This window comes from Lotus japonicus, chromosome 1, assembly GCF_012489685.1.
Source record: "Lotus japonicus ecotype B-129 chromosome 1, LjGifu_v1.2".
NCBI lineage: Eukaryota > Viridiplantae > Streptophyta > Magnoliopsida > Fabales > Fabaceae > Lotus > Lotus japonicus.
The window spans coordinates 106,367,430-106,381,817 of NC_080041.1; the positions used below are offsets into that span (position 1 = coordinate 106,367,430).

The 14,388-nt window shown below is 39.3% G+C and overlaps 1 long non-coding RNA gene across 1 annotated transcript; it reads left to right on the top strand.

Moving 5' to 3' along the window:
- The first annotated feature begins 10,400 nt into the window (after positions 1 to 10,400).
- On the top strand, positions 10,401 to 11,210 carry LOC130732387 (uncharacterized). Its single transcript, XR_009017024.1, has 2 exons — positions 10,401 to 10,583; positions 10,682 to 11,210. It is a non-coding gene; the product is annotated as an uncharacterized LOC130732387 (long non-coding RNA).
- The last annotated feature ends 3,178 nt before the right edge of the window (positions 11,211 to 14,388 follow it).

Below are 14,388 nucleotides of genomic sequence, written 5' to 3' on the forward strand. Positions count from 1 at the left end.
AAATATATATTGATGTTTAAAATATAAACTCGGATGATAGATTCATAATTGAGTTTAATTTCTATGCACTGACGGTGTAAAGTTTTTTTACATTGTAAGGCCCAAGTTTTAACGCTTTGGATAAGTGAATAAAATAAAAGAATTATTTGATTAAGATAAATTTGTGAAGGAAAAAGGTTCAGGAAAAGTCCAAGAATCATCGACAAACCGATAAGAGTTATAGCACGACTAACATACGCTTAATCCTAGGTCAAAAGTATTAGTGAATAGTTAATTTACGCTTTAGGACACGATGGAAACTAATTCCAAAAAATCCTCAGAGAAATGTTAGAACTTCTCTTTTCCATCCTTAAACAATCATTTCGATGCGAAATCCTGGAAAGTACGAACGTCAAATTCCAATTCTCGGAAGTTTGCCGAAACGGAATCCCTGATAGTTCGAGAAAACCTAAGATCGACAGACGATGAAGACTTTTCTATTCGGAGCTGCAAAAGAAGATTCCACCCGCGTTCTCCTATTTCTCTCATCATTCCTAATCTTTCTTCAGAAGGAAGTTTTCTCATCCGACGATCACTGCAAAAAGTAGTTTTTCGGGATAAACCGACTTACACTGACTTATGCCGATTTTGGATCTTTTGGTTTAATTCCAAGAATCCTGTTTTGAGTTCTGGAATTCGGTCGCCAGAACCTATCTTAGAATGCGCAGAGGAACGCGCAGGAAAAATCGGAATCGCAAAAAAATCATTTTTCCGTTTTTTCCAAAACCTATAAATAGCTTGAAAATTAGATTTTTTGCAAAAAAATACCCATTTCCCTCTCCCAAAACCGTGAGCAGCTAGAGAGAAAGAGAGGATCCGGATCTTCGCGAATCTTTGCCCGTTTTCTTCACCGATCGTTGCTAATCGAAGACCTTGAGGTAGGTAAACTATATCTCACTTCTGATCGTCAGATCTGTCGACTTTTTCTATGTTTTTCTGAGCTCAAAGTTTGGAGCTTTTTGTAAAATTGTCCAAATAGCTTGATTTCAGTGTCTAAACTTCTTCCCTGCATGCTCCTGAGCGTGTTCTGCGGATTAGATTTTGTCAAATGTCGACGAAATGCCGCCGGGATCAATTTCTACCTTAAATACCCATTTTTCGGTAAAGTCGCAACCTTTAAGCTCTAATCTATCGACTTGGCTTAGGGCTAGTAGGGTTTGTCGTCATAAACGTCGTTGTGGACGTCTCCATCCAATCTGTTTTTCAAAAATCCAATTTTGAAAATTTGAGCTAAAAATAATGACCAAACTACCCCTATATCAGTTTTCGATCCGAAAATTTTTCCGAGCTTAGAACCGTCTTAGTTACGGCTTATGTTAACCTAGGAACCAAGTTTGATCGAAGAAAAATCGACCCTCCCAATTAAGGAAAGTGGCCGAGAGCTATACCAAGGGGGGAGGAAATCCGACTTTTTCGAAAACTTGTCTTAACGCGTTAGATTGTCGTACCACAGAGTTTGTAATGTACCGTGTAACCCTAGGACTTATTGCTTGCTGAGTTTCTGACTCAATGTGTTGATTTCTGTGATTTTGGCTTAAGGTTCTTTTGAGGAGTTTCCTGGAGATCAAGGCGAGGAACGTGAAGGAGGTTGTGAGGAAAACGCTGGAGGAGTTACAGGTGAGGGCTACTCTCTGAATTACTAGATAATGCTTTAGGTGTCGACAAGTTCGACTTGATTTATGTGTTATGCACTTAATTGCTAAATGTCTGAATTGTTCTCTGAGGCTTCGGCCGACCTTGTTGAGTAATTGATGCCATGATATTGTGTGCTAAATGATTCACATGCTATGTGCTACATGGTTAACTTAGGATGTGTTGGAATATGCTGTTTATGCGTTTGACTGAGCTGTTTTATTTATGCTATTCCACTTGTACCTGAGATTCTGAGGAGTGAGGATTACGGGCAGGTCATGCCAAATTTTTATGAGATTTTGAGAGAGTTTTAAAGGACGAACGGAGTTCGGACCTTGTTATGTTTTAATGGATCGAGACCTTCTCAGGGAATTATTTGAGATTATGGGATCTCTGAAAACTCTTAGGAAGAATTTTAAGATTAAAAAGAAAACTATTTTATCACGGAAAACTCATAAGACATTGATCAATTTCTAAATCCTTTGAACAATAATAATACCCTTAGATAAGAGCTTAGAGCCTGAATATTAGTTTGGGAAATACAAGAAGTGTCGTCGAGTCCACGTTTTGAGGAAATATACAAGTCTTCGAGTATGTTGAAAACTCTTTGCTCGATGAGCAGTTTATTGATTGGCTATCTAAAGTTTAGCCGGAGACTATAAGTTTCCAAGTACTTCGGTACCTTTTCGCTCGATGAGCAGTTTATTGATTGGCTATCTAAAGTTTAGCCGGAGACTATAAGTTTCCAAGTACTTCGGTACCTTTTCGCTCGATGAGCAGTTTATTGATTGGCTATCTAAAGTTTAGCCGGGAACCATGAGTTCCAAAGTACATTCTTCTTCTTTTGATTAATTCATTTTGTCGCAGAATCGACGTTTGCCTTAGGGTAGGCTTTTTAGAGACAATAAGTTAGCTAGAACACGTGACGACGTGTCGAGTGAGGTCGGAGACGTTGTTTGGCTAATCACTTGCATTCATGCACTCATTTTGAGGTTAATACACGGCGTGATACCGGACCTCGGTGGATTCCAAAATGGTCATAAGACCCGGATTTCCATATTTAGGACACTACGGTGGTCCTCAGTAGCAGACGGAATGGCAGACCTACGGGGTCACTGCTGATCTGACTACTTTTGTGTGGTGTAAGAGACGCCCGAGCGGAATGGTCCCACTTTGGCCGGTGTTAGGGCTGACTCGATGGTGTCCATCCTTCTTCCGGAATGCATTTTGTTACCCAGCATTGCATTTCATGCAACATACATGCTGACTTAGTTGCTGAGTGTGATTGGTACCTGTTTATCCTACTTGAGGCATGCTAATTGTTATTATGATCTTTATATTCATTGTGATATATGCAACCCTAGGATGTTATCCCTAAACGTATAAGCCTGAGAGGCTAAATAATTATTACCCTATATATCTGGTTTTATTATTTATATAATTCTTTGGAGTTGACCCTCGCGTCTTCTGTGTGTGTTTGGGCGGACTACGCCATTGTCAGTTGAGTATGGCGGACTGGTACGAGACGGTCGTCCCTTCGGGGGGGACCAGGTTTGAGATGTTGGACCAAGACACCCCGGGCTCATGGGTGGTCGACCCCGCTGGCCACCGAGCTATCTATTCGGGGCGAATAATGGAGGATCACATTGACCGGATACCAAGCCTGACGCACGGAGTTTGGAGGCACTACACTATCAGCTTCAACTTGCCACCGGGTGTACACTGCGGACCTGGACTGGGAGTTCCACCACCACCGTCGCCTTCGGACGACGAGTACCCCTCGGAGGAGGTTCCTGTGGGAGGGACTTCTTCAGGCACTAGTTCACCCACTGTCGCGGCTGCTATAGACTTGGGATCGGGTGCAGAACCCGCTCGACCAGCTGTGGAGACCGATGCAGTCATCGACATAGTCGTCTTGGATTTAGATTCAGACGACGATCTTGGGGATGCATAGTTGGGATTAGTGTAGGAGTAGCGTCTTGGCTCTGATGTTCAGTCTTTCGTTTTGGGCAGGGTAGGTCCCCGACCTTTAGCTTTTCTTGTGGTTCTCTTTACGGAAATCACAGAGAATTGGTTGGACTAAGAGGTCTCGTTTTAGGCCATCTGGGCTAACTCATTCTCATTTTGAGGGATAGTGTTGCGGACACTTGACTTTTCTTTTGGTTTGTACCTTTGCCTACGGGCGTTACTCTCTTTTACTTTCCGTCACTAGAGGTTTACTCGTGACGTGGTTTACAACTTACAGTGGGGGGTGTTACATACACGGTCAACCAATCAGATTTCAAGGATATGAGAAAATATCTCTTTTTAGTTAATTTCATTAACTGACATGACACATCCTTGAAATCTGATTGGTTGACGGTGTAAAAAAGCTTTACACCGTCGGTGCATCATCCTTTTTCTCTTCATAATTATGTGTTAAGTAATCATTGGAATAAATTTTATATTTGAACTATTTTCTTAAGATATATTTCTTGAAATCAATATTAAAACTTACAGTCCCCGTAGGATAGCTCATGTGGTAGGAGCAGAAGACATATAAGTTGGGTAGGGGAGGTCTAAGGATCGATTCCTGACGGGTGCAATTTATCTTTCCGGTGTACCAAAATAAATACTAAAACTTACAACCACCATAATGTTCTTTTTTTTTCTAAGATATAAATTTAAATTACACATTATTTTAAGGAGGGTTGTGCGGAGTAAAAAAAAATGAATAGCTTCCTCCACCTGCGGGTATATTAAAATTTGACTTTGATGGATCTTCTCATGGAGCTCCGGGCAGAAGCAAGGTGTTCTTATAAATTCAAGGAGGCAATGGTAGGGGTATTCTCAAATGCTACAGGTGAATTTTGGGCCTACGAAGCGGAACTGCGGAAGTAAATGAGATTCTCCAGGCGCTGATTTTCTATCATCAACACCATGTGCGTCATATACTGATAGAGAGTGACTCATCACTTGCAGTTGGGTGGACTTCCAATCAGGTAAACAAACCTTGGAAATTGATTCAGGATCTTAATCTAGTAAATGCTTTGTGTGTGGAGGTGGATTGCATATATATCAATCATATCTACAGGGAATCAAATCCCATAGTTGAACACCTCGCGAAGTCTGGAAGCTATAGGGAGAACCAAATTTGGCCCTTTTTAGGTTCATCTTGATTGGCAGATATGTTGTTAATGGTGAGTAGGGTGTTGTATTATAGTATCTTGCTCATGGATAATGTAGATTGATTGAATCCATTTAGTAGTATTTTCTTGCCACTGTATCATGCTTCTCATTTAATGATAGCTGATTTATAGTTGATATATGGGTTGTCATCACCATTCCTTCTTTTTGTTGTTGATTTATGGTTAATTGTTCTTTAGTACTTCTTCTCCAAGAACCTTGTGACACTTTTTTTGTAGTGTAGTTTCTAGGGCTTCATGGCTGGTTATTATGGTGATTACAAGAGGATCTAGTCCCTTCGCTTGGTCTCCTACTTTTATGTGTAAAAATTTTCCGGTTGATCTTGTTTTAGTGCAATTCCTAGTGCTCCAAGTCTGGTGCTTTGACCAGTGATACAAGAAGATAGTGAGGATTTGATATTGGCTTGTGATAGACAAAGCTTGGTTCTCTTGTGAGCTCTTAGTCATTGTTTTGCTGGAAGTTGGATGCTGATATTCGATCATTTTATCTATTCAATGCCTCCGAAGCCCTTTTTATAACAATTGGGCTATCATACAAAATGGTTGTTGTGTTTATAATTAGGGAATTTCTTTATATATTTTAGGTTTAAATATGTTGGAGGTCCCTCTTGTTGAAGCAAGTGTAATTCATATAGTTAGTTAGGCTCAGAAGGATTAACTAGTGTATAGTTAATGAGTGCTATATATAGTACACAATGTAACTGAGTTTGAGAGAGCAATTAATAAACAATTAATCATTTTTCTCTCAAAACTTATCTCTTTTTAGTTTTCTCTCTCTCTCTCTCTCTCTCTCTCTCTAGAGAACCTTCTGGTTCTAACAGTGGTATCAAGAGCTCATCAATCAGGAGCCTGTGGTGGTGCCCAGGGCGGTGCAAGGTGGTGCTGCGGCGGCGCAAGGAGTTCCAGTGGTGGAGCTCAAGGCAGAGATCAACGGGTTGAGAGAATTGAAGAGAATTCAAGAAGAATCGAAGAACAGAGGGCAATGTCAAGATCGAATTCGCTTCCGATGAATCTTCCTACTCTCGATGGGAAGAATTATGAGCATTGGAGTGTCCAGATGAAAGCAATTTTCGGATTCCAAGAGTGCCTTGAGGTTGTTGAATCTGGGTTTGAAAAAATCACTGAATCTTCTTCTGAAACCCAGAAATCTGCACACAGTGAAGCCAAGAAGAAGGATTGCAAGGCAACTTTCTTGATTCATCAGTGCGTTGATGCTGCAAATTTTGAGAAGATCTCAAAGGCAAAATCTTCAAAAGAAGCATGGGAGATATTGGAGAAAAGTCATTCTGGGTTGGCAAAGGTGAAGAAAGTTAGACTCCAGACGATGAGGAGGCAATATGAACTGCTTCAGATGGAGGAGCAAGAATCTATTGCAGAATACTTCACCAGAATCAGAAGCTTGACCAACCAAATGAAGACCTATGGTGAGAGCATGCCAGATCAAGGAATTGTTGAAAAGGTACTCAGAACCCTTACTCCCAAATTTGATCATGTAGTGGTAGCAATAGAGGAATCTAAGGACACTGAAACTCTCAAGATCGATGAGTTACAAGGATCCTTAGAGGCACATGAACAAAGATTCAAGGAGAGATCAGGTGATGGAGAATCTGAACAAGCTTTGAGTGCTCAATGGAGAGGAAAAAATAATTCTGGGCAGAATGATAAGAAGAAAGACAAGGGAAAATGGACTGGGGATAAGAGGAATGATGGTGGAGGATCAAGCTCACAAGAGCAAAGATCTCAGAAGTCAAATTCTGATTCAAGTCATGCCAAGAAAGGTGGAAACCAGAACAATGGGAAACAGAAGAAGGAGAAGAGCAAGATCCAGTGTTTCAAATGCAGAAATTGGGGGCATTTTGCTTCAGAATGCAAGCAAAAGAAGGCTACCCGAGGCAAGGAAGAGGAAGCCAGATTAGCCAAAGATGATGATTCAGATTCTGATGAGGTTCTGTTGTTAGCAAGGTGTGAAAATCCAGATTTGAACACTGAAGAATCTGAGAGCAAGGTGCTAATGGTGACTACCAAGAATGACCAGAATGCTTCCAACAACTGGTATCTTGACACAGGGTGCTCCAATCATATGACTGGGCACAAGGAGTGGTTTGTATCCATCGATGATTCTGTGAAGACAAGGGTGAAATTTGCGGATGATAGCTTCATTCGTGCAGAAGGAATTGGGAGGGTGATGTTCCAGAGGCAGAATGGAAAAACTTCCTACATTGCAAATGTCTTGTATGTGCCTAAGATGAAGAACAATCTTCTCAGCCTAGGCCAGCTACTTGACAAAGGGTACAGGATGAGGTTAGAGGACAGAATGCTAAAGGTTTTCAACAAGAAGCGGGTTCTGATTCTCAAAGCACCACTCTCACAGAACAAGACATTCAAGGTTCCCCTTCACATCAAAGATCACAAGTGTTTGGAGGCAGTGGCTGATGAATCATGGAAGTGGCATCACAGATTGGGTCACCTCAACTTCAGGAGCTTGGAACAGATGAGCAAGGAAGGATTGGTGACTGGACTACCTCACATCAAATCACCAACTGAATTGTGTGATGAATGCATGACAAGTAAGCAGTCCAGAAACTCTTTTGTTTCACATATACCAACTAGAACTACTAAACCATTAGAAGTTGTATATAGTGATGTGTGTGGACCTTTTGAGGTTCAATCTATTGGAGGGAATAGATACTTTGTGACTTTCAAGGATGATTTCACAAGGAAGTTATGGGTGTATCTCATTCAGAAAAAGAGTGAAGTCTTTGGAAAATTCAGAAGCTTCAAGAGACTTGTTGAGAAACAATGTGGTGAGAAGCTGAAGCTGCTGAGAAGTGATGGAGGAGGGGAGTATGTTTCACATGAGTTTTCTGATTTCTGTGAAAAGGAAGGCATCACACATGAGGTGATTGCCCCATACACTCCTCAGCATAATGGAACTGCTGAAAGAGTCAACAGAACCATTCTCAATATGGCTAGGAGTATGCTGAAGACTAAAAAGCTTCCCAAGAAGTTTTGGGGTGAAGCAGTGGCTACTGCAGCCTACATTCTGAACAGGTGCAGTACAAAAAGGCTGAAGAACATGACACCAGAGGAGGCATGGTCAGGAAACAAGCCAAGTGTGAAGCACTTTAGGGTGTTTGGCTCAATTTGCTATAAGCATGTCCCTGATAATAAGAGGAAGAAGTTGGATGATAAGGGTGAAAGATTGATTCTCCTAGGATATCATTCAACAGGTGCTTATAAGGTGTTTGACCCTGCAACTGGTAGCAGTTCATTTAGTAGAGACTTGAGGTTTGATGAGTCTCAACAATGGGATTGGAGCTCAGATACAACAGCTTCAAGGAAAGTCTCTTATCTAGACTTTGACAGTGGTCAGGAAATTACAAGTGGTGAAGGTACTGCCACTACTACTGTAACTCAGAGACCTCAAAGGGAAAGACAATTTCCAGCTAGATTGAGGGATTATGAGGTGTTCCCTGATTCCACAATCACATCTGAAGGTGATTTTGTGCACATGGCTCTCTTAGCTGAAATGGAACCAGTGACTTTTGAGAAGGCAGCTAAGGAACCTCACTGGATTGAAGCTATGAAGGAGGAAATCAGATCCATTGAGAAGAATGGCACATGGGAACTCACTTCATTACCCACTGGGAAGAAAGCTATCTCAGTAAAGTGGGTTTATAAAGTGAAATTGAAGCCAGATGGGACAGTGGCTAAGTACAAAGCCAGGCTAGTGGCCAAAGGTTTCTTGCAAAGACCAGGGCTGGATTTTGATGAGGTTTTTGCTCCTGTGGCAAGGATAGAGACAGTAAGGCTAGTTATTGCAATTGCAAGTTCTCAGAAATGGTCTCTATACCAGATGGACGTTAAATCTGCATTCTTGAATGGTCCACTGGATGAGGAAGTGTTTGTATCTCAGCCACCTGGATTTGAAGTTTCTAACCAAGAAAAGAAGGTGTACAGATTGCATAAGGCACTCTATGGATTAAAGCAAGCTCCCAGAGCTTGGAACAAGAGGATAGATGGCTTTCTCTTGCAGCTTGGATTTCATAGATGCAAAAGTGAGCATGGTATCTACATTAAAGGTAACTCCCTGGATTCTTTGATGATCATATGCCTATATGTAGATGACCTACTGATAACTGGCAGCAAGGATGATGAGATTGAGGATTTCAAAGGAAAATTGAAATTGGAGTTTGAAATGTCAGATTTGGGGTCCCTTTCATATTTCTTAGGGATTGAGTTTTTCAGAAGTGATGATGGGATTCTAATGCATCAGAAAAAGTACATTACTGATGTACTTAGAAGGTTCAATATGCTTGAATGTAATCCGGCTCAACTCCTGTTGAAACTGGAAATTTGTTGAGCACAGGAGTCCCTGAAGATCAAGCTGTTGATTCAACTCTCTACAGGCAGATGATAGGCTCTCTGAGGTACATTTGCAACTCCAGGCCTGACATAGCCTATGGTGTTGGCTTAGTCAGCAGATTCATGGAGGATCCTAAACATTCTCATATGCTGGCAGTAAAGAGGTTGCTTAGATACTTGAAGGGAACCATGGATCATGGGATTTTGTTCCCAGCTGAGAAGAATAAGGAGTTAAAAGTTGTGTATGGCTACACAGATGCTGACTGGTGTGGGGATAAAAGTGATAGAAAAAGCACCACTGGTTATTTGTTCAGATATGGGGATGCATCAGTGAGTTGGAGTTCAAAGAAGCAACAAGTTGTAGCCTTGTCATCATGTGAAGCTGAGTACATAGCAGCTTGCATGGGTGGATGTCAAGCTTTATGGTTGCAGTCATTGCTCAAGGAAATGGGAATGCACACTGAAGATCCTATGCTACTGCTAGTGGACAATAAGTCAGCAATCAATCTAGCCAAGAACCCTGTGTCTCATGGTCGTAGTAAACACATTGAGACCAGGTATCATTTTCTGAGAGATCAAGTAGACAAGAAGAACTTGAAGTTAGAGTTTTGCAAGTCTGAGGAACAACTTGCAGATATACTCACAAAGCCCTTGAAGAGGGACACTTTTGTAAAGCTGAAGGTGCAGCTTGGAATTGTTAGTTTAGCTAGTATGAATTAGGGAGGTGTGTTGAAGCAAGTGTAATTCATATAGTTAGTTAGGCTCAGGAGGATTAACTAGTGTATAGTTAATGAGTGCTATATATAGTACACAATGCAACTGAGTTTGAGAGAGCAATTAATAAACAATTAATCATTTTTCTCTCAAGACTTATCTCTTTCTAGTTTTCTCTCTCTCTCTCTAGAGAACCTTCTGGTTCTAACACCTCTAAAATATGGCTTCTTTGGTTTAAGCCTCTCTAAAATATTTTTGTGAAGAAAACACCCCTGTTGTGAAAATAATACCCAGCTTTTGGTCTCTGCTGTTAGAAGGATCGTTAGTCTTCTAACGGAGGATGACATGGCAGCCACGTCATTTCGAACCCCTGACATGGGCAATATTCACACTTACCTCACCACTAAGCTGTGTGACATTTTGAATACATTATTAGGTTGTATATTTATTTAAACGCATCTTTTCCAGAAATCCACCGTAACCAATCCAAAACACAACACCAAACCAAACCTTCATCTTACAGTGTTCTTGTCTTGCTGTAGTGGTCCCCCACAACACCGATCACCTTCCTTCTTTTGCTGCTTTTCTCTTGCTGCTCAGGTACTTGATTTGCACCAATTGCTCAGCTCGTGCAACTTAATTCTCATGGTACCATTTGATGAGCTCCAAGCTCCTGCTTCTTTGTCTCATCATTTTATTTGCGTTTGATTCTTGTTAATCTAGTATCTTACAGTGTTCTTTTCCAGAATTGCAAGTTTTGATATTACCTTCTCTCAAGTTTGAAACTCTAAAAATTGGAACCCCAACCAGAAGACGAACAATCGATGCAGCACCTTCTCTGGAATTCGAACCACCACCGTTCCTCCTCCTCTCCGTCGAAGCAGCACCACCGTCGTGCTTGTCTCGTCCTCTCCTCTCTCTCAGTCAACAAGTTTCTAGGTTTCTAACGTTAATTGGGGATTGGGTTTTAATTTGGGGATTAGGTTTTTAGTTTAGGGATTACTGTTGGGGATTTAGTTAGGGTGTTTTTTTATTTTATCTAAAAAATATGCAATTCCACCTAGGTTGCCCCGTCAGCTTCCGTTAATTGACTCAGCACTTAATTGATTAACCGAATTAAACGGCAAAGGCCAAAAGTTGGGTATTATTTTCACACTTGGGGTGTTTTTCCACAAAAATATTTTATAGGAGCTTAAACAAAAGAAGTCATATTTTAGAGAGACCTCCAACATATTTAAGCCTATATTTTATATGAACTTGATTACTTGGTTGAAAGAGTTTTCTCCAAACTTGTTGTCTTTCTATTCAAGAATATCTTCTGTTTAAAAAAATAATAATAATCAATAACAACAAATATTAAAACTATATCGACTAAAATTTAAGATGTTTGTTAAATATTATCGGCTTAAATATGTTGGAGGTCCCTCTAAAATAGGGGTACTTTGGTTTAAGCCCCTACAAAATAGTTTTTTTGGGAATACACCCCTATTTGGAAAATAATATGGAGAGATAAGCCCTCACTGTTACAAGAATCGTTAGTTTTCCAACGGAGAACGACGTGACAGCCACATCATCAGGTCATGTCATCAATGTTGCCAAGTAAGCACATAAGCAAATGTTTAAGATAAAAAAAAATATGTAACCAGGATTCGAACACAAGATCTGCATCTTAAATTAAAGATACCTTACCACAGGACTTATGTTCAACTCATGGTTAATTTTTTTTTTTATTTTAAACATTTGCTTATGTGCTTACTTGGCAATGTTGATGATGTGACTACCACGTTATCTTCTGTTAGAAAACTAAAAATTCTTGTAACAGTGGGGGGCTTATCCCTCCATATTATTTTCCAAATAGGGGTGTATTCTCAAAAAAAAATTTGTAGGAGCATAAACCAAAGTACCCTTATTTTAGAGGGACCTCCAACATATTTAAGCCTGAAAAATTATTAGAAATAAATAATTTAATTATTAATATTCAGGTTATATATTAAAAAGAAACAAATCTTGTGAAAACACTTTCCCAAGTGAGAACAAGTTACAACAAAAAAAAGAAATAAACATGAAATGGAAAAAAGAAACTACAAATAAGTCAAATAAGCCAACCAAAACAAAGTAAAAACACTAGTACCAAGCTACAAAGAAAGACACAAAAAGAAGTAACACACATCAGAGGAAAGTGTGCTACAGCAGCTTCACAAGCATTAGTGAACCAGTAGATAACGATCTGCAAACTCCGAGTTTGCCTCCCGAAAGATGTGAAGAACCCAAACACAAGATCAAAACTAGAACTAAGTTCCCCAAAAAGGAATGTGATGTAAAAAAATGGATGGGACAAACACTACAATATGTTTTTTTCCTACGAGTGTTTTTCAGAAATTTCATATAGATTTTCTTGTAGATTTTAAGTTTTTCATGTGGATTTAAAATCTTTAGGAGAAATCACCAGGAACGTTAAGTTATCATGGAATATTTTCCAAGAAACAAATCTGCAGTAAATAGTAAATAGTTGTAGGAAAATTCAAAAAATTTAGTTGCTTGAATAATTGAACACAAAAATCCATAGGAAAATATACCATTGGATTTATCCGTAGAATAATTTAATCACGGAGGTATACCCAATGGACATAGAAAAATCTAAAGAAAATGACTTTCATGTGGATTTTTGGTAAAAAAAATCCGTAGGAAAGTAGCATACATTTTAGTGATGAAAGGAATGTACAGAGTTTTTCAATTCCATTACATTTAAAAGGAGATTAATAAAAACAAAAAAAAAAACATTATTTTCAGGATCAAAAATTAATTTTTCTAATTGTGTGTAATAATAAATATAAGGCTTAAAAGCAGTTTGTACCCCTCAAGTTTAACACAATTGCGATTCATACCCCCGATGAATTTTTAGTGCGAAGTGTAACCTACATGTTTTAAAAAGGTGCAAAACCTACCCCCTCCGTCAGCCTTCCGTCCAAAACTTGAAGAAAGTGCTGATGTGGCATTTTTAAATTTTTTTTATTAAATTTGAACTTAAAATATTTAATTAAAAATGTCAGGGACCAAACAAACTAAAGAAAATAATAATTCAGGGACCAAACCATCTTCATCTTCATCTTCATCTTCTCATCATCACCATCGAAACCCCCCTGCACCACCACCAAACCACCATCTTACCCAACAACACCACCACCACCAAATCCCCCTCTCACCCAACACCACCACCACCACCATAAATCCCAGCTACCCACGACCCACCATCAAACCCAGCCACCCACGACCATCAAACCCAGCCACCCATGACCACCACAACCCACCATCAAACCCAGCCACCCACGACCATCAAACCCAGCATAACCCCAAAACCCACAACCCACAAATCCAACACTAAAAAACCCAAATTTGAAGGGAGAAGAAAGGGATAAACGTGCATATCTGAAGGAAAACCACAAATGCATCAATTTTTGTTCTTCCCCCTTCAATTTCGCAGTTCAAATTCGTGTTCTGGGTTCTGGATGATGATGATGATGGTGTAGATGATGTTCTTGGGTGTTGTTGTTGGGAAAATTAGGTGTTCTGGAAAATTGGGGAAAAGTGGTGGTGTTGTTGTTGTTTGATGTTGATGATGTAAGTGAAGAAGAAGAAGGAATGAAGATAGGCTGTGTGAAGAAGGTGGCTGCGTGAAGAAGAAAAAGGAATGAAGATGAGTGTTTTTTTTATTTGGTCCTTGAAATTTTTTTTAGTTTAAATTTAATTAAAACAAATAAAAAAATGCCACGTCAGCCTTGACCGTCAAAAAAATAGACTGAAGACTGACGGAAGGGTAGATTTTGCACCTTTCTGAAACATGTAGGTTACACTTCGCACTAAAAATTCACAGGGGGTATGAATCGCAATTGGGTTAAACACTTAAGGGGTATAAACTGCTTTTAAGCCTAAATATAAAATACAATTGAATTTCATTAATTCACTAACCAACCATCATGAGACTTTTCTTTCCACTTACTAACAATATATTTCGTGCAATTACTGTGCTAGATGCAACTTGGATCTAATGAGGGAGAGAGAGGAGAGAAGAAAAAGAAAGACAAGGAGTCAAGGAGGAGGGGGGGGAGAATGTTTTTAAAATAAAATTTGTAAAAAATTACCTAGATATTATTTAAAACCCTTATTACCTCTTTTATTTATTAAATCCTTTTTATGTTACACAATCTAATAAAGTCAAAAAATTATGGATGAATCATTATCCATCCAATAAATTAAGTGGATGAGTCATATTTTTCCATTTAATTTTCATTATAGATGAATGGAATTCATAGTGAATGGATTGGATGAATGATGAGTTAGTGGATCCATTTGACATCCTATTTATAATGTATCTAACACTAGTCTTATAATTTTTATTTACATCTTACACTTCTAATTGTTCGCTCCAAAAACGAATTCACATTCCTATATTCTT